At 45.9% G+C, this 26,865-nt stretch overlaps 1 protein-coding gene and 2 non-coding genes across 3 annotated transcripts in view; all 3 read right to left on the bottom strand.

The window, feature by feature from the left end:
- LOC141094652 (uncharacterized) overlaps nucleotides 1-26,865 on the bottom strand; it is an 803,576-nt gene that overhangs the window by 351,002 nt on the left and 425,709 nt on the right. The gene's annotated exons all lie outside the window — the stretch shown is intronic.
- On the bottom strand, nucleotides 3,137-3,324 carry LOC141094983 (U2 spliceosomal RNA). Its single transcript, XR_012233239.1, has one exon. It is a non-coding gene; the product is annotated as a U2 spliceosomal RNA (small nuclear RNA).
- LOC141094998 (U2 spliceosomal RNA) lies at nucleotides 24,195-24,384 on the bottom strand. Its single transcript, XR_012233246.1, has one exon. It is a non-coding gene; the product is annotated as a U2 spliceosomal RNA (small nuclear RNA).

The raw sequence follows: 26,865 nt of genomic DNA, 5'->3' as shown, positions 1-26,865 counted from the left end.
ATTCTCTTGGATCTCTCTGCAGCATTCGACACTGTGGATCATCAGCTCCTCCTCACTATGCTCCGTTCCATTGGCCTCAAGGATACCGTTCTCTCCTGGTTCTCCTCCTATCTCTCCGACCGCTCCTTTACTGTATCTTTTGCCAGTTCCTCCTCCTCTCATCTTCCCCTTACTGTTGGGGTCCCCCAAGGATCGGTTCTAGGCCCCCTCCTCTTCTCCTTGTACACTGCCCCTATTGGTCAAACAATCAGTAGATTTGGTTTCCAGTACCATCTCTATGCTGATGACACCCAATTATACGCTTCTTCTCCTGACATCACGCCAGCCTTTCTAGAAAACACCGGCGATTGTCTAAACGCTGTGTCTAATATCATGTCCTCACTATATCTGAAACTGAACCTGTCAAAGACTGAACTCCTGGTGTTTCCTCCCTCTACTAATGTACCTATACCTGACATTGCCATTTCTGTGTGTGGTTCCACTATTACTCCCCAGCAACAGGCCCACTGTCTTGGGGTCATACTTGATTCCGAGCTTTCCTTTGCCCCCCACAATCGATCACTGGCTCGCTCTTGTCATCTGCACCTCAAAAACATTTCTAGAATTCGACCTTTTCTTACCTTTGACTCTGCAAAAACTCTTACTGTTTCTCTTATTCATTCTCGTCTCGACTATTGTAACTCTCTTCTAATCGGTCTCCCTCTTACCAAACTCTCCCCTCTCCAATCTGTCTTGAATGCTGCAGCCAGGATCATATTCCTCACCAATCGTTACACCGATGCCTCTACCTTGTGCCAGTCATTACACTGGCTACGCATCCACTCCAGAATTCAGTATAAACTTATTACCCTCACTCACAAAGCCCTCCATGGCTCAGCACCACCCTACATCTCCTCCCTTGTTTCAGTATACCACCCTACCCGCGCCCTCCGTTCTGCTGATTACCTGAGGTTAGCATCCTCAATAGTCAGAACCTCCCACTCCCGTCTCCAAGACTTTACACGTGCCGCGCCAATTCTTTGGAATGCACTTCCCAGGTCAATACGATTAGTCCCCTATCCCCACAATTTTAAGCATGTCCTGAAAACGCATTTATTCAGACTGGCCTACCACCTCAACACATTAACCTAATCTATCCCTGTGTGGCAGAGCCAAAAGTTTTACCATAACCAGGTTCCCCGCATCATTCTCCCACATGCTTTATGCATCCATTAGCCCTCTGTGTCCGTACTGTCACACACCTAACATTATGGCTGGTCCATACAATCAGGGCAACTGTTACCACCCACCTTTCGTGTCTACCTCTTTCCTCAGAGACTGTAAGCTTGCGAGCAGGGCCCTCTTTCCTCTTGGTATTTGTTATAATCTACTGTATGTGATTATTGTTATGCTGTAATGTCTATTGTCTGTACAAATCCCCTCTGAAATGTAAAGTGCTGCGGAATATGTCAGCGCTATAAAAATAAAATTTATTATTATTATGTCAACTTGGGGACCCATGCTATGATAACACAACCACCTGCACATCATCCTAACCCTTCTGGCGGCAGGACGCCTGACGTGCAGATGTCGTAGTTCACACCTTCCCCCAAAAAAGACTCGCTCTGGGGATCAGGTGCAGTAGGATACACCCGAGCAGGACTAATACTGCAGTCACTCAATGGAGAAAAGGATGGCTTCATTTTTTTCTTCTTCTTAACAGAAGAGCCCTCCTCTTCATCGGAGCTACTATCCGGCTGACGGGAGCCAAAATCCCCCTGACCTACCTCCATCTCAGGGTCAGATACCGCCTCACTCCAATTCAGATGTGGTGTTTTAGCCAGGTCAGACTCCCCTTCCCCCTGCAACGTGACCATCATGCCAGGGATTTCAGGCTCCAGGGACACCTCCATGCCTGAGTTGCCATTTCTTTCCTCAGTTACAGTCTCTGAATCGCTGTCATCCGAGGCAACAGAAGCAGCTCGCTGTACTGAAGACTCTGGTGCCAACTCCATGTTCCCTCTTTCGTTCACACGATCCTGCTGAGGGAAACATTCCAGTGCCTCTTCTTCATCCAGGAAAACCAGAGTGGACAGTGGTGCTGACTTTGGCATCGCTGCTGGTGCAGGAGACTGCTCCGTTCTCCTCCCCGCTGCATATGAACCAGGGCGTGATTTACAGTCTCGGAAAGAATGTCCCATCTCTCCACAGAGGTTGCAGACGAAGATATTTTTGCAATTCATGGAGAGATGACCCACCACATTGCATTTTCTGCAAATAACACCTTTTATGTCACAGGCATCTTGGGTATGCCCATACCTCCTGCAATGTCGGCAAAACATGGATGCATAGGGAAAGAACAGGTACCCCCGCTCCCACCCAATGGAAAAATTCGCTGGAGGATATTGGATGCCCCCTGGCTCATCAGGGCTTTCATGAAAAGAAACCATTAGTCGGTATTTCCCAGTCCATATCCCTTCCTCATTCATTATCTTAACGGCAGCTTTGCAAATATGACAATGTCTTATTAGAAAGGCATAAATCAGTTCCAGCTGAACATGTGGATTGTACATGAACACGGTCAGAGGTACCTCCTTGGCAGCATACAAAATCACAAAGGTCAGCCCATCCAGGTATGGATGATCTCGATTCTTTTTCAGAGACTCATAGAAATTATTGCAAACAGCCATGGAAGTAAGAACAAGATTATACTTGCATTTGACCTGTTGCAGGCACAGGATCTCCATCTTCTTCACTCCAAGAAGTTCAAGCAACACCTTCTTCACCACGAAACTGAGGGAAAAAAATCTTCTCTCTCTTCTTCGATGTTGATCTGAATTCCAAATTTCACACGAGCCTCAGCAGGCCCTGCGTATCAAATGTGCCCCATAATCGCTGGTTGTGTCCACTGGTCAACTCAGACCTCAATGACAGATCGAATGCAGTGCAATGCCTTCCAGAGAGAGGTGAATTACACTTGCTGTAGCAAAGTTGGTCAAGTTAAATCAAGGCAAAGGAATTGGAAATGTGCAACTTGGACCAAGAAAAACTAATTGCAGAGCAACTACATTTGAAAAAAGCATTCAAATAACGCTTTGAAAACACTACTTGTGTATCCGGATTTCAATTCAATCTGTCTTTGGAAACCGCTTAAGAGAGTGAGTGCACCATTCCCAGAGAAACTGCCATACTGGGCTGATACGTGGAGTGAAGTGAGCAAGCTCTTTTTCCATCTCCCTGTTCTAAAAATCCATTTAATATATGGTCCCCAGATAGGGAAAGTATCAGATATTAAACTGATAAGAACAGATCACGTTTCAAATAAGCTTTATTAAAATCAGACATACATCATAAAATTCAAATAAATCAACAAAGACTTGAATAACAATATGACATAAAACAAACAAAATCTGATTTTAAAACAAGTTAAAAGTCTTTAAAAGGAATATAATACATACATATATAAAACTGAGTCCTTTTAACTTGTTGAGTCTTATTTTACAATTCATCAAAAAGAAAACATTTCTGTCAGAATAAAAGTCATCCCCCAATTACATAAAATATGGCTTAAAACAAATCTGATTAAAAACAATTAAGAGCATAAAAAATAACTTACATTCATATAATTTACATATGTAAATACAAATTCCAGATTTGTAAACAGCATAGCTTTTTTGCTTCTTTGACTCCAATTTTATTACAGTCTCTCAAATAGTAAGTATACATTTCGCACAGAGCCAGTCCATTGCAATCATTTACAGAAATAAAGTCACGTTTAAATAGTATGTTTCGCACCTTCCATAGAGCTTCTTTAAAACAATTAATCATAAGCCATGCCACTCGTGCCTGTTTCATGGTAGGGCAATTAATGATCCCATATATAATCACATCGCAGGATAGAGTTTGTAACCCACATATCCATCTCAGCAGGGTACCCACTATTTGCCAGAGCTCCTGTGCATAGGGGCAGTCCCACATTAGATGGAACACTGACTCATCTGGTGCACACCTGTCTCTAGGGCATCTAGCACTGGCCACCAACCCCCTATGGTGCTGAAAAGCTCTTGTTGGGAGGCATTGGTGAACTACCTGCCAGGCCAGATCCTTTTGTGGGTTACTAAGGGCCGGGCAGTGTTATGATTGAGTCACCGTAGGAGGCAAAAGCAGAAATACAAGCTAAGTCCAGAAACCCAGAGAAGTTGGCAACTATCAGATTGCAGACCCCTGAACCTATCAACACAACTAGCAGTAGCCGTGGGGGGTTCCTACGATGCCCTAGACCCCTCGATCAGCCAGAGAAATACATAGGCCTAAAGAAAGAAAGGGGAAATCTAAACTGCCCCAGAGCAGACCCCAAAGCAATAGGCAGCCCCCAACATATAATGACGGTGAAGCAAGATGAAAATACTAACACAGACAGAAAGACTGAGCAAAGACGGGGCCCCAAAATTACCTAGATAGGAAAGGACAGGAAGGCTACTGTCTGCAATCTGCCAAAACCCTATCAAAGACATAAGCCAACCAGCTGATATGAAAAAGGCCCTGAAGCAGCTAGGCTTCAAAAACTGAATCAGCACTCAGGTATTTTCAGAAGACAGAGCTAAATGAATTCAGCACACCCCAGCAGGGAATGGCAGAAATCCAGAAAAACAAAGCAAAAACAAAGTCAAAGCACAAAAGCAAAATGCCGAGCAGCAAACTTAGCTTTGGAGGAGCAGGAATTCAGACTGGTCTCCAAGGATCCCACAGAGAAATCACCCGCAGGGCAGAAGGGCGTCGGCAGCATTATATCCAGTCCGTAACTCCACTCAGCCAGTCACAATCATCAGCCTCAGGTGTTTGACAATCAGGCTCACTACCTTTCTTTACCAGAAGAGGGAGTTCCTCGGGCCTCAGTAATGAAGGGGAAAATGAACTCACAACAGGGCAGGGGACGTTGTTCCATATTAGCCGGCATCTAGAGATGGAGAAATTAGATACATCCTCCATCTCTTCATGACCTTTACACATAATTGTTAGCTTCCGTTGGTCATAGAGAAACTGGTGATCCACATGGGCTAAATCAAACTCTGCAATGGTGCTCTCCAGGGCCCTATTTTGCTTCGGGGGGTGACAAAAGAAAAGGGAAGTTAACGTTCATGGTGAAACTTAACTTCCTAAACATGAATCCTGTTGCATACCTCAGGAAACATGAGAAGGCCCCCTCATTGTTTAGACTTTTGCAACAAAATACAAAAATTTTTATAAAAATAGACAGTTTTAAGCTGGGAAACGCCTTGCCATCTTTCCTCTTAGGCCGGAGTCACACTGGCGAGGAATACGGGAGATTGAGAGGCGCAAAAAGCACGCATTGGACACGGACAAATGATTCTCTATGGGGTCACTCGCACCAGGCGTATATTTCTCCTCCGTATCCTACGCTCCGTGCCACTCGCAGCATGCTTCGATTGTCAGCGTACTACACCCGTAGGTACGCCAATGCAAGTCTATGGGTGCGCAAAAAATATGGATTACACACGGCCCACACATGTGACTTGCGAGAAATACGCACCCGGTGTCTTTTAGAAACCCTGTCATAGGGCTCCATTATATGTCCATTTTGCAAGCCTGCGAGAAAATCTCGCCATACGGATGCCATACGGATTGCATACGGATGCTGACATGCGCAAAATACGCGACCACACCTTGACTACGGATGACATACGGAGCACTATTTAGGGGTCTGTCATCCATATTACGCATGTAAAATACTGACCGTATTTTGCGCAGGTTAGTGTGACTCCAGCCTTACTCTTACAAACCACCTCCCTCCTCAATTTCTCCATTCTGAATCCCCATAGGAAATAAAACATGGGTTTCATGAGCCTTTTTAAGTAAATGGAGTTTGGGGGAAAAACCATAGCGGCGTACAGAATGATGGGAAGCAATACCATCTTAATAACAAGAATCTTACCCTTCATTGACAGCTTGCGGATTTGCCACAGGGAAATTTGTTGGTTTAATTTATTTAGTACCAAATCCCAGTTTTCTTTACCGTCATTTTCTGGATTAAACAAGATACCCAGAATCTTGATTCCAGCTGTTTGTGTGGGGATTCGAGGGGGGTCTGATTCCCATTGGCCCATTGTTAAGCAGTCACATTTATTATCATTTAACTTAAAACCAGATCCTGCACTAAAAATTTCAGTAATTAAAATTGCTCTGTTAATAGATGCTGAGCTAGTGCCATACACCGATTATATCATCCATATAGCCGAGAGGTTTAACTTGGTGCCCACCCCCACCTGGAATAAAGATCCCTCTGACCACCTTGTCCTGACGTATCAGGCACAACAGTGGTGCAATGGCGCACACAAATAAAAGTGGGGACATGGGACAACCTTGTTTTACTCCAGAAAGAAGCTCCACTTCCTTAGTTAAAAGCCCATTAATTAAAACTTGTGCACATGACTGTTTATATAAAATCTATATTTTCTGGATAAAAGAATTAGGGAACTCCATCCTTTCTAAAACTTTAAAAAGATAAAAGTGGGAGACTCTATCAAAAGCCTTCATAAAATCCAAGGATAAAATAGCTAATGGCTGTTTTCTGTCTTTATGATACCAGATCAGATCCCGAAACAAGTTTAGGTGCTCCTAGATTGATCTCCCGGGGACACCACACACCTGATCTGGATGGATCACATGTTTAATAACTGCTTTCAAACGACTGGCAATAATTTTAGCAAGGATTTTATAGTCCATATTTAGCAATGAAATAGGCCTCCAATTCTCCTGTTGTGTTTTATCGCCTTTCTTAAAAATGAGGGTGATCATACTTTTGCCCCATGAATTTGGTAAAGAGTCTGCCATAAAGGCTTCACTGATCACTTGTAGAAAGTCTGTTTTAATGGAATCCCAAAAACAAAGATAAAATTCAATAGGGAGACCATTGGACCCTGGAGCCTTGCCTTTACCAAAACTCCTTAGGGCCTCTTCAATCTCCATTGGTAAAACATCTTTTTCTAAAAACACCTGGTCTTCTTTATTTAAAAACTGAGATAAAACATTAAGATTTTCTACAAGGGTAGTTTCATCAATCTTTTTGGTATTAAAAAGATCACTATAAAAATTAAAAGTTTTGTCTAAAATGCCCTTAGTGGAGGTTTCTCCTTCCAATTCCACAATTACTTGTTTTTTGTCATTTACTTTTTTAAAGAAAAACCTTGAGCATGACTCACCCTCTTCCAAGTATTTCACACGAGCATTAAATATCACCTCTTTACCTTTTTGTTCCAGGAATTGGTGGATTTCAGTTTGGATCTTGGCCATCTCACCATCCACACCAGGCACTCCCCACTCCTTAAGCTTATGGAGGGTATGCAGCCTGACATTAAAATCTCTAAAACATTTCCTTATTTCACGTGCCTTTCTTTTACCCACTTTAATAAAAAATTCTTTAGTGCGGGTTTTTACACATTCCCACCACCCCAGCATACTCTGTTTTGGGTGTTTCCTTCTCCTCCAATATTCATATTTTGCAACAAAATCCGCTCTTACCAATTCGTCTTCTAATAGGAGTACATTTAATTTCCATATACCCCTACCCACATTTGTATCCCCAGGAACTTGCAAGCTGGCATGTAGCAGTGCATGGTCAGAAAAGATGTTTTCCATTAAGCCTGAGTTCCTAGATTTAAAAACATCACTAGAACATAAAATAAAATCAATACGAGAGGACAGCCCTCTACCCTTTGTGATAAAACACTCCGGGATCGCCTTTGCTGGGGTCAAAGGTCACGCGCATTCAGCGTGAAACTCAGGCGCAGAGCTGGGATTCGTGTATAACTGACCCTGGGTCAGGTTTATTAACGGTGAAAGCAATGCAAAAGGAAATAAAACATAAAACAAATCCTTGCCTGTCCGGCACTAACTAAACAATAGACAACCTAACTACCAACTGGCGGGCTTCTCCCGTCCAGCCAAACCACAGTTGCAGTGGGCACTGCTTCCACTCACGTGTGTGTCTCTCACACAGACAGGCTCTCTGTGTTCCCAGGCTGAGACACTCACACAACCACCTTGCATCCTTTTATATCCACCTCCCATTATTCATTAGCAAGCAGGTGCGATACTGACCAGACTAGGCCACATAGGAAAGGAATCTGGGCGAGATATACCTGCCCTCATCCACTATTCCCACATGATTCTAACATATCCCCCCCCTCTGCTCAGACCACTCTGGTCGAGCAATGACACCCGCCAAACAGTGCACTCGGGACAGGGCATCTGCATTCCCCATCTGTACCCCTGGGCGGTGCTCCACCGTAAAAGTGTAGGCCTGCAGGGCAAGGAACCACCGGGTCACCCGGCTATTCCGTTCCTTGTTCAAGTGCATCCACTTGAGAGGGGCATGGTCAGTGATCAGCCTGAACTTTCGGCCCACCAGGTAATATTTGAGGGCCTCTAGAGCCCACTTAATGGCGAGGCACTCTTTTTCTACGACTGCATACCTTTGCTCGTGTTTATTCAGCTTCCTGCTGAGATAGAGGACTGGGTGTTCCACTCCGTCCCTCACTTGTGAGGGTACGGCCCCGATACCGGTATCAGAGGCATCCGTTTGTACCACAAACTCGCTGCGGAAGTCCGGAGTCACCAGTACGGGCTGAGAGCAAAGTGCCCGTTTTAGGCTATGGAAGGCTTCTTCAGCCGCTAAACTCCATTTAATCATGACGGAGTCTTTCCCTTTTGTAAGATCCGTCAGGGGGGTAGCGATGGCTGCAAAATTGGGTATGAACCGGCGATAATAGCCGGCGATCCCCAGGAAGGCTTGCACCTGCTTCTTGTTGACAGGTTGTGGCTAGTCCTGAACCGCCTGAATCTTATCAACCTGGGGTTTAACAACACCCCTCCCAATTACATACCCCAAATACCGGGCTTCTTCTAGCCCGATGTGACATTTCCTGGGGTTCGCGGTTAGACCTGCCTCCCACAGGTCGTCAATCACAGCTTGTACTTTCTGGAGATGAGTCTCCCAGTCCAAGCTGTAAATGACAATGTCATCCAAATAGGCCGAAGCGTACCGCCTATGTGGCCTCAGGACTCGATCCATCAGTCTCTGGAAGGTCGCCGGTGCCCCGTGCAGTCCAAACGGCATATACACATACTGAAATAAACCTTCCGGCGTAGCAAATGCCGTCTTTTCTCTGGCAGCCTCAGCCAGAGGGATCTGCCAATACCCCTTGGTTAGATCTAGGGTCGTAATATACCGGGCTTTTCCTAACCGATCTATTAACTCGTCGACCCGGGGCATAGGATAGGCATCAAATTTTGAGACCGCAATCAGTTTCCTGAAGTCATTGCAGAACCGGATGGTGCCGTCTGGTTTAGGAATTAGCACAATCGGGCTGGACCACGCACTGTGCGATTCCTCAATGACTCCTAACTCTAACATTGCCTTCACTTCTCGGGAAACGGCTTCACGGCGCGCTTCCGGGATTCGGTAGGGCTTTACGTGAACTGTGACACCAGGTTCCGTTACGATGTCATGTTTCATTAGCATAGTCTGCCCGGGTTTCTCTGAGAAAAACTTTTGGTTGTGAAGTAGAAACTGCCTGACCTCAGTCTTTTGCCGCTCCGAGAGAGTCTCTGCAACCCGTACCTCTGGTACGGTATGCGAGCAGACGGGACGGGCCAGCTCCGCTGACAAGGCAGACCGATCTTTCCAGGGTTTTATCAGATTTACATGATAAATCTGTTCAGGTTTCCGTTTACCTGCCTGGTATACTTTGTAGTTTACTTCACCAACTCTTTCCTTGATCTCAAAGGGGCCCTGCCACTTTGCCAGGAACTTACTGTCCACCGTGGGGACCAGGATCAACACCCTATCTCCGGGTGCAAACGTACGGATCTTGGCGCCCCTATCATAGATTCTTTTTTGGGCTCCTTGAGCCTGTATCATGTGTTCTTTGACGATAGGCATAACAGCCGCAATACGGTCCTGCATTTGTGTGACGTGATCTATCACTGTTTTAAACGGAGTGACCTGACCCTCCCAGGTTTCTTTTGCAACGTCTAACAGTCCGCGAGGACGACGGGCGTACAATAACTCGAAAGGCGAGAATCCCGTGGAAGACTGGGGTACTTCCCTGATGGCAAAAAGCAAATACGGAAGTAAATAGTCCCAGTTCTTCCCATCCTTGTCTATCACCTTTCTCAGCATCTGCTTCAGAGTTTTATTGAATCGTTCGACCAACCCGTCTGTTTGAGGGTGATACACGGATGTGCGTAACGGTTCGATTTGTAACAATCGGCAGAGCTCCTTCATTACCCTGGACATAAAGGGGGTCCCCTGGTCGGTGAGTATCTGTTTTGGTATACCGACCCGACTAAACACATGCACCAGTTCCTTGGCAATCGTCTTGGTGGCCGTGTTACGCAAAGGGATGGCCTCCGGGTAACGGGTGGCATAATCCAAGATGACCAGGATTTGTTGGTGTCCACGTGCAGACCGTGGAAGGGGCCCAACTAAATCCATCCCAATCCTCTCAAACGGGACTTCAATAATAGGTAGGGGTACCAAAGGGCTACAGAACCGGGGCTTAGGTGCAGAGGCTTGGCAGTCAGGACAAGACTCGCAATATACACGAATATCGTGATGCATGCCTGGCCAAACAAAACAGTGTAATATCCTTTCGGTGGTTTTCTGGACTCCCAGGTGACCTCCCATCACATGTCCGTGGGCCAGGTCCAGCACCTGCCGCCGGTAGAGTTTTGGCACGACTATTAGTTGCACCGTATCTTCCCCCTTTTTCTCTATCTGATAGAGTAAATCATTCTCCAGAACCATGTAAGGATATGCCAGCCTAGAGCCAGGTTCTACGGGTACCCCATTTATCACTTTTACATTTGTCTTAGCCTGAGAAAGGGTAGGATCCTTTATTTGCTCGCTTTGGAAGTCATCTTTCTGAACTTCTAAATCCGGCAAACGGGGAGGTGGACGGCTGTCGGCCTCCTCCTCTTCCCCGGTCTCCTCCGAATCACCCGCCATGACTGAAAACGGGAACTGCAGGTCATTTCCCGCAGACTCTTCCCCCAAGTCTTCCGGGGAGACCTCTTCCAGGGGTTCGGGACCCACACGCTCCCTGGGAGAAGAATCATGTACACTATTACCCGAGGGCATCAACTGATTCTCCCACAATTGCCAGAAGTGGGGAAAATCCCGGCCCAGGATAACATCATGCAATAACGCCGGGACGAGTCCCACTTTATGTTGCACAGACCCATAGGAAGTAGTAATGCATATGACCGTGGTGAGGTACGAACAGGTGTCTCCATGCACACACGTTACAGAAAATTTGTCTGATGGTCCAGTCGGGGCTGACACCAGACTGGCCTTCACCAGAGTCACCACACTTCCCGAGTCTAACAATGCCACCACATTTTTGCCATCAACAGTTAAATCACACAAGTGTTTTTCCACATCCTTTTGACCGGCATTCACACTCACTACCCGTGCAACCATAGACATGCGGTTTTTAGAGTCTGTGACGTCGCACTGCATGGGTTCAGAAGTGACCGGACAGTTCGCAGCAATATGTCCCTTCTCTTGGCAGCGGAAACACCTAACGGGCCCCTTGCTTAGACCATAGTTCGTTACTCTTGGCCTCGCAGTGCGGGCAGTCCCGTTTTCCTCCCCCACTGTCTTAGGGATTTTTCCATCTCCCCTATTCCCTGGAACAGTCTTACCGGTTCCACGTGGAGATGATGAAGAACGAGGTGGGGTAGCGTCGTCTCGGAGTCCTTCCGCCACGGAGTAACGTTCAACCAGATCCACCAGTTGATCTGCCGTCGTAGGATTTCCATGGCTTACCCACTTCCTCAGGGCTGGCGGTAGAGCTCTCAGGTACTTGTCCAGGATGACTCTCTGGATTATCTCTGGCGCTGTCAACACCTCGGGTTGTAGCCACTTCTTCGTCACGTGGATCAGGTCGAACATGTGTGACCGCGGTGGTTTATCCGGCTGATAAGTCCATTGATGCACTCTCTGTGCACGGACAGCGGTCGTCACTCCCAGCCGGGCCAAGATCTCGGCTTTCAATTTGTCAAAGTCCTGCGCAGCTTCAGGTTCCAAGTCATAATACGCCTTTTGGGCCTCACCGGAAAGAAACGGGGCAATCAGGCCGGCCCATCGTGCCTTCGGCCATTTTTCTCGCACCGCCGTCTGTTCAAACGTGGTCAGGTATGCCTCGACGTCATCTTCGGTCGTCATCTTCTGCCAGTACCGACTCACGTGAATCACTCTCGACTCTGCTTCCAGGTTAAGCTCAGGTAAGCTTGCCAAGCGCTGTGCCACCTGCTGGAGAAGCGAACGATCGGTAACTGTCATGTCCACCAACTCCTTCAGCTGGGCCATCATCACCCGATTAGCTTCTTGCTGGACGGCGGTGGACTGTACCAGCGCTTTCACCACTTCCTCCATGCTCATGCTTGCAACGTGATGCCCGCGTTCTCCACCACAATGTGATAAAACACTCCGGGATCGCCTTTGCTGGGGTCAAAGGTCACGTGCATTCAGCGTGAAACTCAGGCGCAGAGCTGGGATTCGTGTATAACTGACCCTGGGTCAGGTTTATTAACGGTGAAAGCAATGCAAAAGGAGATAAAACATAAAACAAATCCTTGCCTGTCCGGCACTAACTAAACAATGGACAACCTAACTACCAACTGGCGGGCTTCTCCCGTCCAGCCAAACCACAGTTGCAGTGGGCACTGCTTCCACTCACGTGTGTGTCTCTCACACAGACAGGCTCTCTGTGTTCCCAGGCTGAGACACTCACACAACCACCTTGCATCCTTTTATATCCACCTCCCATTATTCATTAGCAAGCAGGTGCGATACTGACCAGACTAGGCCACATAGGAAAGGAATCTGGGTGAGATATACCTGCCCTCATCCACTATTCCCACATGATTCTCACACCTTCCATGTGTATCCCGGGTCAGAGGGGTGGGACTTCCTCCATACATCCAATAACTTAAACTCTGCCACCATCATCTCCACTCCACCCTTCTCCCAACTTGACACAATTAAAATCCTCTCCCATTATTACTGGGGATGGACCTGTTAAAAACAAAGATATGTCATTAAAAAGGGAAGCCCGCTCATTTTTCTCTGGGGATGCATAAATATTCATAAAACGACATGTAAAACCATTTAAAACAACATGGGTTAATAAGGCACGGCCTGGAACAATTTCAGTAACTGATAAAACATTTGCATTCTGGTTTTTAAATAGAATTCCAACCCACGCAGCTTTATTGTCATTGGACCCTGACCAGACAGAAGGTCCTGCTGTCCAGTCTTTGTTTAAGTTCGGATATGATAGTCCATGATCAATACTGCATTTCTGCAGGAAAAAAACCTCAAAGTTCAAAGTCATTAACCATGCAAACAAAGCAGCCCTCCTGATTGGGCTCTTTAAACTTCTGACATTTAGTGAGGCAACCCAGATCTCTGCCATATTAAGTCTTTTTTAATAATTCCAGGCTCTCTGAATCAGACTCACACAGTTGCGATATGGCAGGTGAAAGTGAAGACACCGTCTGTAGGCTGGCGGTATCATCAGAGTCCGTGTATTCCTCTATTAAATTAGTCCCTTCTGGGCAGAGAAGATTTACTGTAGTAGCCAGAAAGAATTTACGGGTTGACTCAGGCGAACTCTGCTCTCCCTGAGCCTCCTCACTGCTCCGCTTACCACTGGCACTGGTATCCATCCGGTCCTCCAGGGCCACCAAGACTCCTCCAGGTTTTTCAGCAGAAGGAACATCCGCAACCTCACCAGGGACACCTACAGACGCTCTCTCCGGGACGAGATGACCAACAAGTTTGGCACTATGGTCACCAGCTGGTGTGCGACCTTAACCCTCTGGACAGACGTCAGGACATCCCTCTGGATCGGCATCCGGGCGGTCCTCCGGACAGGTTTCTGGGCAGACATCAGATCCAACATCAGCGTGGTCATCAACAGGGGCCTCTGTATGGACGTCTGGATGGATATCTGGAATGGCACCAACCGCTCTGGATTTCCGCCTCTTTTTTGGATCCTTTTCGGATCTCCTCTGCGGAAGTGCCATCTCCCCGCCAGGTGGAACCTGGACACCTGCAGGAGTAGGCAGAGGTACAGCCTCGGCTGTGGGAGCCGGGCCATCTGGCATGGGTACCATACAAGCTTCAACTGAGTCAGACTGTATTAGATCCGCAGTTATGTCCACAAAGCTCACACCGGTAACTACTGAGCTTGTCCTGCTGGCATCAGCAGGGAGTCCTGCGGAACTAGCCGCAGATACCCTAGAGCCACCACGAGACCTTGTCCACATCGGACAATTGCTGAACAGGTGAGTGGACTGTCCGCAACCACTGCAGGTTTTTTCGCCCTTGCAGTCCTTTGAGGCATGACCCCATTTACCACAGTTGTTGCATTGATTCATCCGCTCATTTTTGCCGTCACTCTGCATGTGACCAAGGTCGCCACATTTCCGGCATCTGAATGGCTGTCCATTGTAGAACAGGTAGCCGTGATCTTTCCCTCACCACTGTGGAGGGGGGTGCATAAGGCCTTCCACACCCCCTGGGTCAGGTTTAAAGCACACCATAAAGCGTCTCTTTCCGTTCCAGAAACCGCTTTGCCCTTTGACATTCCCTGTGTGCCTTACAGATGTACAGTATCTGTTCAGGAATAATTCAATATCCTCTACGGAGACATGAGGGTTGAACATATGCACCATGAGGGGAACGTTCAGTTTGCCATACAAACCCGTCAAAACCACTCCATCCAACAGCTTACTGTAGTGCTCGCCCTTAACACGCTCATAAAAGTTTTGGCAGACCACCTTGGTGGTAAGCGTTAATACGTATGTGTTCTGCCCCTTTTCCTGCAAGCAGTAATAATAATAATAATAAATTTTATTTTTATAGCGCCGACATATTCCGCAGCACTTTACATTTCAGAGGGGATTTGTACAGACAATAGACATTACAGCACAACAATAATCACATACAGTAGATTATAACAAATACCAAGAGGAAAGAGGGCCCTGCTCGCAAGCTTACAGTCTATGAGGAAAGAGGTAGACATGAAAGGTGGCTGGTAACAGTTGCCCTGATTGTATGGACCAGCCATAATGATAGGTGTGTGATAGTACGGACACAGAGGGCTAATGGATGCATAAAGCATGTGGGAACATGATGCGGGAAATCTGGTTATGGTAAAACTTTTGGCTGTGCCACACAGGGATAGATTAGGTTAATGTGTTGAGGCGATAGGCCAGTCTGAATAAATGCGTTTTCAGGGCACGCTTAAAATTGTGGGGATTGGGGACTAATCGTATTGACCTGGGAAGTGCATTCCAAAGAATTGGCGCGGCACGTGTAAAGTCTTGGAGACGGGAGTGGGAGGTTCTGACTATTGAAGATGCTAACCTCAGGTCATCAGCAGAACGGAGGGCGCGGGTAGGGTGGTATACTGAAACAAGGGAAGAGATGTAGGGTGGTGCTGAGCCATGGAGGGCTTTGTGGGTGAGGGTAATAAGTTTATACTGAATTCTGGAGTGGATGGGTAGCCAGTGTAATGACTGGCACAAGGTAGAGGCATCGGTGTAACGATTGGTGAGGAATATGATCCTGGCTGCAGCATTCAAGACAGATTGGAGTGGGAAGAGTTTGGTAAGACCGATTAGAAGAGAGTTACAATAGTCGAGACGAGAATGAATAAGAGAAACAGTAAGAGATTTTGCAGAGTCAAAGGTAAGAAAAGGTCGAATTCTAGAAATGTTTTTGAGGTGCAGATGACAAGAGCGAGCCAGTGATCGAATGTGGGGGGCAAAGGAAAGCTCAGAATCAAGTATGACCCCAAGACAGCGGGCCTGTTGCTGGGGAGTAAGAGTGGAACCACCCACAGAAATAGCAATGTCGGGTATAGGTACATTAGTAGAGGGAGGAAACACTAGGAGTTCAGTCTTTGACAGGTTCAGTACACCTCGCTCTCCTTCACGCCCAGCAGATCCCTCAGAATCTGCAAATAAAACTCTCGAGGGTTATCATATCCCACATGGCTCGCTGGAACCTCGATCTTAATCGAGTTCCGAATCTGGCCGGCGCCAGACGAGAACTGAAATACACAAGGCATCTCAGCAGGCTTAAGGCTTACCGTCTCCACGGGCTCGGCCTTTCACTTAATCCAGCTCCCTTATAGCAGCAGGGGGGTGAAGTCCCACCATAAGTGAGACAATCCCCCAAGCCATGGAGCCGGGTACCCCAAGCACCTCCCAGCCAAGACCGCAACCGCTAAATTACTACACTTGATCTTAGCCAAAAGGCCAAGAAGCGATAACCAGAAATGGTTTGCCGCTTGCAAAGCCACAGGCCTTTAGACAGGCACTCATTGTGGAGAATGACACAGGCAATACCCCGAGGAAGACATTCAAACCAACTCTGGGCGCATAACAAAAGCGCAAGCAGCTGCATTTTTCCCAGGATGCCTAATCTGCATAGGTCCGCCCATTTTAGGGCAGCCCCTACCCTCTTGTTCAAACGCGCTTCAGTCAGTACCAGGAAGAAGGAAGGCTGTTATGAAGGAGTCACCAGAGGAGGAAAAACAAAAATACAAGCTAAGTCCAGAAAACCGGAGAGGTTGGTAGCTAGTGGACTGCAGACCCCTGATCCTATTCACAACAACTAACAGTAGCCATGGGGTGTTCCTACGGTGGTCCTAGACACCTCGTTCACAGCCAAAGAACTAAATAAACCTAAAGAAAGAAAGAGAGGAAATCTAAACTGCCCCAGAGCAGACCCCAAAGCAATAGACAGCTCCCAACATGTATTGACGGTGAAAACAGATGAAAACACAAACACAGGCAGAAAGACAGGCTGATCAAACGATGGGGCCCTCACTAACTAGATAGGACAGGAAAGAAAAGCAACTGTCTACAATCACGCAAAAACTCTGCCAAAAATAATGTCCAAAACGTCTGATAGAAAAGGCCCTGAAGTCACTAGACTTCAAAATCACTATATCAGCACTCAGGTATATTCTGAAAACAGAGCAAAGAGATCAACTGATCAGAGACAAAAAATGAGTTCAGCCAGTCCCAACCAGGGCTGGCTGAACACAAACACTAAGTAAACCAGACAAAATCTCATGGAACAATAGCAGAGCAAAAACTTAGCTTTAGTAGACAGGACTAAACTGGAGGCCAGAGCTCAGAGCAGAGAGGGTCACCAGCAACCCAGCAGGGCGTCAGCAGCCTTATATCCACTCAGAGATTCCGGATGTCCAATCACACTCCATCTGTTCAGATGACAGGTTTTTCCCATCCAAATCAATTTCACTACCTCCTTTCACCAGCAGAGGGAGTTCATCGGACATCAAAGGTGAAGGAGAAAATGAGCTCATAACAGTACCTCCCCCTTGAGGAGGGGTCACCGAACCCTCATCCACGCCACCAGGGCGATCAGGATGGGCCCAATGAAAAGCACAAACCAATCTTTCGGCATGAATATCGGATGCAGAGACCCAAGTATTATCCTCCTGGCCATAACCCTTCCACTTAACCTAATACTGGAGTCTCTGTCTAGCCAGACGAGAATCCAGTATCTTCTCAACCTCATACTCCACATTACCTTCAACCAATACAGGGTCAGGAGGTGCCACCACAGGAACTACTGGCTCAACAAACCTCTTTAACAGAGACTTATGATACACGTGATGGATCTTGAATGTAACAGGAAGAGCCAATCGAAAAGAGACCGGATTAAGAATCTCCAAAATCTTGCAAGGTCCAATAAATCTAGGTTTAAACTTTGGAGAAGCCACCTTTATAGAGATATTCTTTGATGACAACCAAACCATATCACCCACCTTAAACCGGGGACCAATGGTCCTATGCCGGTTGGAAAACTGCTGGGCCTTTTCCTGGGAGAGAGACAACTTATCCATCACTTGGTCCCAAATCTGGTGCATTCTCTCCACCACAGTGTCAACACCTGGGCAGGCAGAAGACTCCACCTGCCCTGAAGAGAATCGAGGATGAAACCCAAAGTTACAAAAAAAAGGTGACATCAAAGTGGCAGAACTAGCTCTATTATTTAAAGCAAATTCGGCCAAGGGCAAAAATGAGACCCAATCATCCTGATCAGCAGAGATAAAACATCTCAAATAAGACTCCAAAGTTTCGTTTGTTCTCTCCGTCTGCCCATTGGTCTGAGGGTGAAACACAGAGGAGAAGGACAACTGAATTCCCAGCTTGGAACAAAAAGGCCTCCAAAATCTAGAAACAAACTGAACTCCTCTGTCAGATACAATGTTCTCAGGAATCCCATGCAAGCGAACCACCTGTTGCAAAAACAAGGGCACCAACTCTGAGGAAGATGGCAACTTAGGGAATGGTACAAGATGGACCATCTTAGAGAATCTATCACAAATCACCCAGATAACAGTCATTCTCTGAGAGACAGGCATATCAGAAATAAAATCCATTGGGTCCATGGCCTCCTGGGCACCGGCAAAGGCATCAACAACCTACTAGAGCGAGAACAAGGTTTAGACTGGGAGCAAGTCCCACAGGACTGCACAAATTTCCTGACATCACGAGACAAGGCGGGCCATCAAAAAGACCGACTCACCAAATCTCTAGTATCAAAAATACCTGGATGACCAGCCAATGCGGAGCAATGAACTTCAGACATTACTCTCTTCCTCCACTGGTCAGGAACATACAATTTTCCAATGGGACAACATTCAGATTTGTCCTCCTGAAACTCTTCCAGAGCACGTCTCAAATCGGGCGAGATGGCAGAAAGAACTACCCCCTCACCTAAGATGGTAGCAGGCTTGGTCACAATAGGAGAATCAGCAAAGAAACTCCTAGAGAGGGCATCTGCCTTGACATTCTTAGTGCCTGGAAGAAAAGAGACCACAAAATCAAAATGTGTGAAAAACAAGGCCCACCTAGCCTGTCTAGGATTCAAGCGTTTGGCCGACTCAAGGTAAATCAAATTCTTGTGGTCAGTAAGGACCATGACTTGATGTTTAGCTCCCTCCAACCAATGTCTCCACTCCTCAAATGCCCATTTCATGGCTAACAGTTCCCGATTCCCCACATCATAGTTGCATTCAGATGGGGAGAACTTTCGGGAAAAGAAAGCACAGGGATTCATTTTAGATGTTACCGGATCTTTTGGGACAAAACAGCTCCTGCACCGATCTCAGAAGCGTCCACCTCTACCTGAAACGGGAGCGAGACATCAGGTTGCCGCAAAACCGGAGCAGAAGTGAACCTCCGCTTCAGCTCCTGAAAGGAAGAAACAGCCTCTGGAGACCAATTCAACACATCAGCACCCTTCTTAGTCAAATCAGTCAATGGTTTGGCAATACCAGAAAAATTAGCTATAAATTTCCGATAAAAATTAGCAAAACCCAAAAACTTCTGGAGGGCCTTCAAAGAAGTGGGCTGAATCCAATCATAAATGGCCTGTACCTTGGCCGGGTCCATTTCAATAGTTGACGGAGACAAAATAAATCTCAAAAATGAAATTGTCATGGTCACTGTGTGTCTGGGCGCAGATGTTTCCGCAAGGCGGACCCATAACACACGTGACCCTGGATACACCGCCTCCAGTGGGACGCATTTAAATAATAAGGGGGGAACCTGGGAAACTATAACAATGGTGGGCCCTGCGATAGGGAATGGGGAAATGGAGACCTCCTAAGCTCCCCTGAGCCAGTGTCCCTGCACTCCTTACATTCCCTAAACAGGCTCCGCACCTGTCGCCGCATGCGTACCTTAACGCCCTTGCTCACCCTGACCCTAAACCCTCACTAGGGAATGGGTCGGTGCGGAGACTAATCCCACCACTGCACTAATAACACACATGAGGAAAGAGACAATACAGGGGAAACACAACTTAGCTTTGCTCTGTTGCGTGCGCTCCCAGCAACAGAGCCCTCCACCTGAGTGCATCTTCTCCTCCACCCGGATCCATCACCATAACAGGATCCTTCACCTTAGTGCAGCCTTGGAGCAGAGTCCAACACCAGTTGCAGCTGCTTAGTACCAGAGTCCCAAGGAAGTGTTCAGCTTCTGCCACGAAGTCAAGCATGCTTGAGTCCAGCTCAGCGGCCAAGTCCCACATGGTGAGTGCCACTCTCCATAGTAGCCACTCCACCAGACCATGCAGACACTTCCCGCTGACTCCATCACTGCGACCCCACCACGCCATGCCAGCCCTTCGTCCAGACACCATAGCTGCAACACGTCCCCCCTGGCTAAGCTGCGCAGGACTCCTCACCAGCTCCATCCTTCCTCCAGGCTCTCCACTTCAAAGTGAAAGCAATCTCACAATATCACAGGCAGTGAGTGAACACCCTGAGCACACCTTTATAGGGTGTCACACCTGATCCATAATTAAGTGCAAAAAACCCTAAAGTGCAATACCACTCACCACCACCGGGGACAGTCAAGACACCTTGGAACTTTCCAAAGTAAAAAAAGTTCACTCTGTGCTTTTAAACCCGCCAGATCCAACACTGGATCATGACAGAAATCCTCTGTACACCAAAAAGGCATTTCGATCCTTTAACATACAGGGAATTCTCCCTCAAAATCCGGAACACAGTCCGAACATGTTCCACATGAGAGTCCCAATCCCTGGAAAAGATCAAAATATCATCCAGATAGATGATCAAAAATTTATCCACAAAATCCCGGAAAATATGATTCATGAAGCACTGGAAGACAGAAGGGGTATTAGTGAGCCCAAGAGGCATCACCAGGTACTCAAAATGTCCCTCCGGAGTATTAAGCGCTGTCTTCCATTCATCCCCATGCTTAATGCGAATAAGATTATACGCCCCCCTGAGGTCAAGCTTGGTAAACCAGCAAGCACCTTTAACTCTGGAGAATAGATCAGAAATCAGGGGTAACGGATACTGATATTTAACAGTAATTTTGTTGAGGGAACGATAGCCAATACAAGGCCTTAATGAACCATCTTTCTTGGCCATGAAAAAAAAAACAGCACCCAAGGGTGAAGAGGATGGTCTAATATGACCCTTCTCCAACGACTCCTTAATATGAGATCGCATAGCCTCGTGCTCGGGTACAGATAAATTGAAAAGTCGACCCTTGGAAAATTTACACCCAGGGCTCAACTCAATTGCACAGTCATAACTCCAATGAGGAGGCAAAGACGCAGACTTATTCTCACTAAATACATCAAAAAAATCAGCCAAATAGTCAGGAACATCATGCGACTGGGGAGAGGTGGAGAAAACAGGAGCGTCACCAAGAGCACACCGACAACCCCAACTCACCACAGACAGATTTCCAATCCAAAACTGGATTATGGATTTGCAACCAGGGAAATCCCAGAACAGTGGTATCATGCAAATTATGCAACACCAAAAATCTGCAATTCTCTTGATGGTCTGAGGCGACCCGCATTACCACCTGGGTCCAAAACTGAGGTTTATTCTTCGCCAAAGGAGTAGCATCAATACCCCTCAAAGGGATAGGCGTCCACAGAGGTGTCATAGGAAACGCACAACATTTAGCAAAATCCAAATCCATCAGGTTCAGAGCCGCTCCCGAATCCACAAAAGCCTTAGCGGAAAATGTGGACAGGGAGCAGATCAGAGTAATTGCCAGAAGAAACTTAGGTTGAACACCACCCACAGAAAACGTGCGTGCAAAACGTTTCTCTCGTTTAGGACAGACAGAAATAATATGCGAGGCATTTCCACAGAAAAAACACAGCTTATTACGCCTTCTGAACTCCTGACGTTGCGCCCTAGACAAAACTCTATCACATTGCATAGGTTCAGACATTTGTTCAACAGGTGGCAACATTTCTCGTGTACCTTTACATTCACGTAAACGCCGATCAACCTGAATGGCTAATGAAATAGAATCGTCAAGACCAGAGGGAACAGGAAATCCCACCATAGTATCTTTAACGGTTTCTGACAAACCCTTCTGAAAGAGAGCTGCCAAGGCACCATCATTCCAGGTAGTAAGGACCGCCCACTTTCAGAATTTTTGACAGTATAACTCTGCAGAATCCTGACCCTGGCTCAATGCCAACAGGGCTTTCTCAGCTTGATCAATAGCATTAGGTTCATCATACAACAACCCCAAGGCTTGAAAAAATGTGTCCACATTAGTTAGAATAGGATCATCAGGTGTCAAAGAAAACGCCCAATCCTGGGGATCGCCGCGCAGCAAAGAGATGACAATTTTAACCTGCTGAGCAGAGCTCCCTGATGAGTTAGGCTTCAAGGCAAGAAATAATTTACAATTATTCTTAAAAATTAAAAAATTTAGACCAATCCCCAAAAAATACAACAGGAGTAGGAATCTTTGGTTCAGCAGCATGTGAATGAGCAAGATAGGCGGAAATTCCCCGCACTTCAGCAGCCAGCTGCTCCACACGATCAGACAATTGCTTAATCTCCATTAAGAAAATTCCTTCTACGGCCCCAGAGAAAAAGAGGAAAAAATATACATAAAAAAAAAAAAATTCTGACACTTTTTTTTTTTTTTACAATTCTTTCCTGCTTTTGAGTACCCTAGAATCTGTGGTATGGCTGGTGATTCTGTTGTGAATGAGTCACCGGAGGAGGAAAAAACAAAAATACAAGCTAAGTCCAGAAAATCGGAGAGGTTGGTAGCTAGCGGATTGCAGACCCCTGATCCTATTCACAACAACTAACAGTAGCCGTGGGGTGTTCCTACAGAACTAAATAAACCTAAAGAAAGAAAGGGGAAATCTAAACTGCCCCAGAGCAGACCCCAAAGCAATAGACAGCCCCCAACATGTATTGATGGTGAAAACAGATGAAAACACAAACACAGACAGAAAGACAGGCTGAGCAAACGATGGGCCCCTCACTAACTAGATAGGACAGGAAAGAAAAGCAACTGTCTGCAATCACGCAAAAACCCTGCCAAAAATAATGTCCAACACGTCTGATAGAAAAGGCCCTGAAGTCACTAGACTTCAAAATCACTATATCAGCACTCAGGTATATTCTGAAAACAGAGCAAAGAGATCAACTGATCAGAGACAAAAAATGAGTTCAGCCAGTCCCAACCAGGACTGGCTGAACACAAACACTAAGTAAACCAGACAAAATCTCATGGAACAATAGCAGAGCAAAAACTTAGCTTTAGTAGACAGGACTATACTGGGGGCCAGAGCTCAGAGCAGAGAGGATCACCAGCAACCCAGCAGGGTGTCAGTGGCCTTATATCCACTCAGAGATTCCAAATGTCCAATCACACTCCACCTGTTCAGATGACAGGTTTTTCCCATCCAAATCATTTTCACTACCTCCTTTCACCAGCAGAGGGAGTTCATCGGACATCAAACGTGAAGGAGAAAATGAGCTTATAACAGAAGGCCAGACCAGAGGAACATTCCTCCTCGGCTCCCTCAGCAGACTACTGAAACTGCCTGCTTCCGCGCACCTGATAAAGACTATGGGCTGCCCACTGTGACACGTCAAAGTATTCCATGAATAGAACACAGTCTATCATAGTGTTCCATGAAAAGAAAACACATCCTATTTATTGCAAGCAAGCAGCGCACCTAGCTGCTACATGCCCCACTAGAATACTCTCAGACAGGTGGCCGAAGGCCAAACATTCAAATAACACGCCAGATAAATTGTTTCTTTTCCTTTAAATTCATATATGAATTAATTCAAAATGTAACAGTTAATTTCAACATTGAAAAGTTGGCAGGCCACAAGAGGGGGACAATGTTTCAAAAATGACATATTGCATGAGGGATGTGGTAGGAATTGAATAACTTAACTACACATGTGATACTTGAATTAAGGCTGGGGAAGTACTGAGGGCAAGGGCTGCAGGCCTTGTAGCAGGTGGGTGTGCAGAAATGTAGCTATCCAAAGCCAAACACATTACTGCAGCTTATTACGCCTGTACCCTACCAAGCAGCAAAGGCCGAGACAGATCATTATTTAAATGACAGATCGAATGCAGTGCAATGCCTTCCAGAGAGATGTGAATAACACTTGCTGTAGCAGAGCAACTTGGACCAAGAAAAACTAATTGCAGAGCAACTACATTTGAAAAAAGCATTCAAATAATGCTTTGAAAACACTACTTGTGTATCCGGATTTCAATTCAATCTGTCTTTGGAGACCGCTTAAGAGAGTGAGTGCACCATTCCCAGAGAGACTGCCGATGCTGGGCTGATACGTGGAGTGAAGTGAGCAAGCTCTTTTTCCATCTCCCTGTTCTAAAAATCCATTTAATATATGGTCCCCAGATAGGAGACGTATCAGATATTAAACTGATAAGAACAGATTTTTTTTTTTTATTCCCTCAGATGGGAAAATCTACGGTCCAGAAAACCAAGACCAAAGAAAATCCCAAACAGCTGCGTCAAATCCAAAACACAAAAGCTGTTCCCATCAGCATCGGAAAAAATTCAAATACAAAATCACAAAAAAAATTCTCTTACCACATCAGGAAACTAAATCAAAACGTATCTACAAGGTGTCTCCACTTCTTTACCTTCCAGATTCCTTCCGCATCCGCCTCCCCCTTTCTACTTTTATCCCATAGGAAACACACATACATCTTCCCCAAAATCACTTTTACACAATTCTTTACTACAATTTCCTTCCTCTTAAAGACATACAAATTCCTCACATCCCATAATACTTCCTTTATACATGCAACCATTAACCACAACACTCTCTCCTTCACTCTATCGCACATTCCCTAGCCAAACATAAACAACTGAAATGATAACAAACTCACACCACACAATTCTTTACACAATGATCCAATTCTTCCAATCACATCCCTAGCATACTGACAATTCCAAAACACATGTATTACACTTTCCCTTCCACCACAGCCATTTCTGGGACACATCTCACTTCTCACCAGCCTGCGATTCCTTTGAAATTCTCTTACTGGCAACACTCCATGCAAAGACTGCCACGCAATCTCACTCTGCCTGTTCGTCATACCATCCACCCGCACTTTCTTCCATACCTTTTGTACATCACCTCCTCTAACCATATTTATTCCACACTCTGTCTCTCTACATTCAATCATCCTATACACAGCCTTCTTATTACTAGTGTTGAGCGATACCACCAGATAATGAAAAATATCGGACCGGATTGGATTGGCAGATTTAAAAAAAAGTATCGGGTATCGCCGATTCCGATCCCGGAAGTCCCATTAAAGTCAATGGAACAGAAATATCGGAATTGGAAAAAACCCTTTCTTTCCTTGTAGGTTAATTCTACATGAAGAAAAACAACTAATAATAATGTAGAATGTTTTGTGGGAGGTGTAGGAGACATTAAAGCCATAGAAATTTAGCCCAATCAAATGGAATAGCAGGAATTTTTTTTTTTTTAAAGACGTTCGTAGTTACAAAGATATTGACTATGTTAAACTCTTTAATATTTTGTCAAATATGTATGTTTCACTACTTCGATGCTCTTCACCTTATTTTTTACTTCTCCCACACTTTCTCCTTCATCATCCTCAGCAGCATCTTTTTCATCAACTTCTTCACCTTATTCATCATCTTCTTCACCTTATTGATCTTCTTCTTCTTCTTCTTCTTCTTCACCTTCTTCCTATTATTCTGTTTTTTACATTCTTCATATTCTTCTTATTCAACTATTATTCTTCATATTCTACTTCTTCATCTTGTTCCTATTCTTCTTCATCATATTCTTATTTGTGACAGGCATTCCTGTAGTTGTTATCTATAAAAGTTTGAAGATTACACCTTCCGTTCTGCCTGTCACAAAAGATTTACATCAGCATTTGTCCGCGTTCAGTTTGGCCTGCAGCAGCAGGCATTTTCCAGGGGCACCACGAAGAGGAACAGACTCACCCCCATACACTGCTTAGTCGTCTTCTGCTTATAATTTAGATAATATCATTTGCTCAGATTTTTAGTCTTATGCTTAATGTCCTTCTGCTTTTGGTTTTTATGCTTCTTGGTCTTCTGTCTCTTGTTGTTCTGCATCTTGGTGGTTGTCTTCATGTTCTTTGTCCTCTTGGTCATCTTCTTCAGGGTCATATTTTTGGTATTCTTTGGTGTGGTCTTCAGGGTCGTCGTCTTCAGGGTCATAGTCAGGGAGATCCAGAGTGAAAATCAAAAACCATTTCCACAAGCTTGAACTTGGAAAAGTAGCAGAAGGTACAAGAAGGCTGAGGAACTGCCGAGAACCAGCTGACGGTACTGGAACCCGGATGTGTTATGAGTCACTGTAGGAGGCAAAAACAGAAATACTAGCTAAGTCCAGAAAATCAGAGAAGTTGGCAGCTATCGGATTGCAGACCCCTGAACCTAACAACAACAACTAGCAGTAGCCGTGGGGGGTTCCTACGGTGCCCTAGACCCCTCGATCACAGCCGGAGAACTACATAGCCTAAAGATAGAAAGGGAAATCTAAACTGCCCCAGAGCAGACCCCAAAGCAATAGGCAGCCCCCAACATATAATGACGGTGAAGCAAGATGAAAAAACATACAGATAGAAAGATAGGCTGAGCAAATGATGGGGCCCAAGCTAACTAAATAGGACAGAATAGAAAAGCTGCTGTCTGCAATCCGCCAAAACCCTCTCAAAAACAAGAGCCAACAGACTGATAGGGAAAAAAGCCCTGAAGACGCTAGGCTTCAAAAAGACTATATCAGAACTCAGGTATTTTCTGAAGACAGAGCAAAAAGGAATTCAGCTCACCCAGCAGGGGAAGGCAGAAATCCAGAAAAACAAGGCAAAACAAAACCAAAACACAAATGCAAAAAACAGAGCAGAAAACTTAGCTTTTGAGGAGCAGGAATC

This window comes from Dendrobates tinctorius, unplaced genomic scaffold (genome assembly GCF_039654945.1).
Source record: "Dendrobates tinctorius isolate UK_male_01 unplaced genomic scaffold, ASM3965494v1 ptg000065l, whole genome shotgun sequence".
Taxonomy (NCBI): Eukaryota; Metazoa; Chordata; class Amphibia; order Anura; family Dendrobatidae; genus Dendrobates; species Dendrobates tinctorius.
The sequence above is the reverse complement of the archived record's forward strand: the minus strand, read 5'-3'. Positions and strand labels throughout refer to the sequence as shown.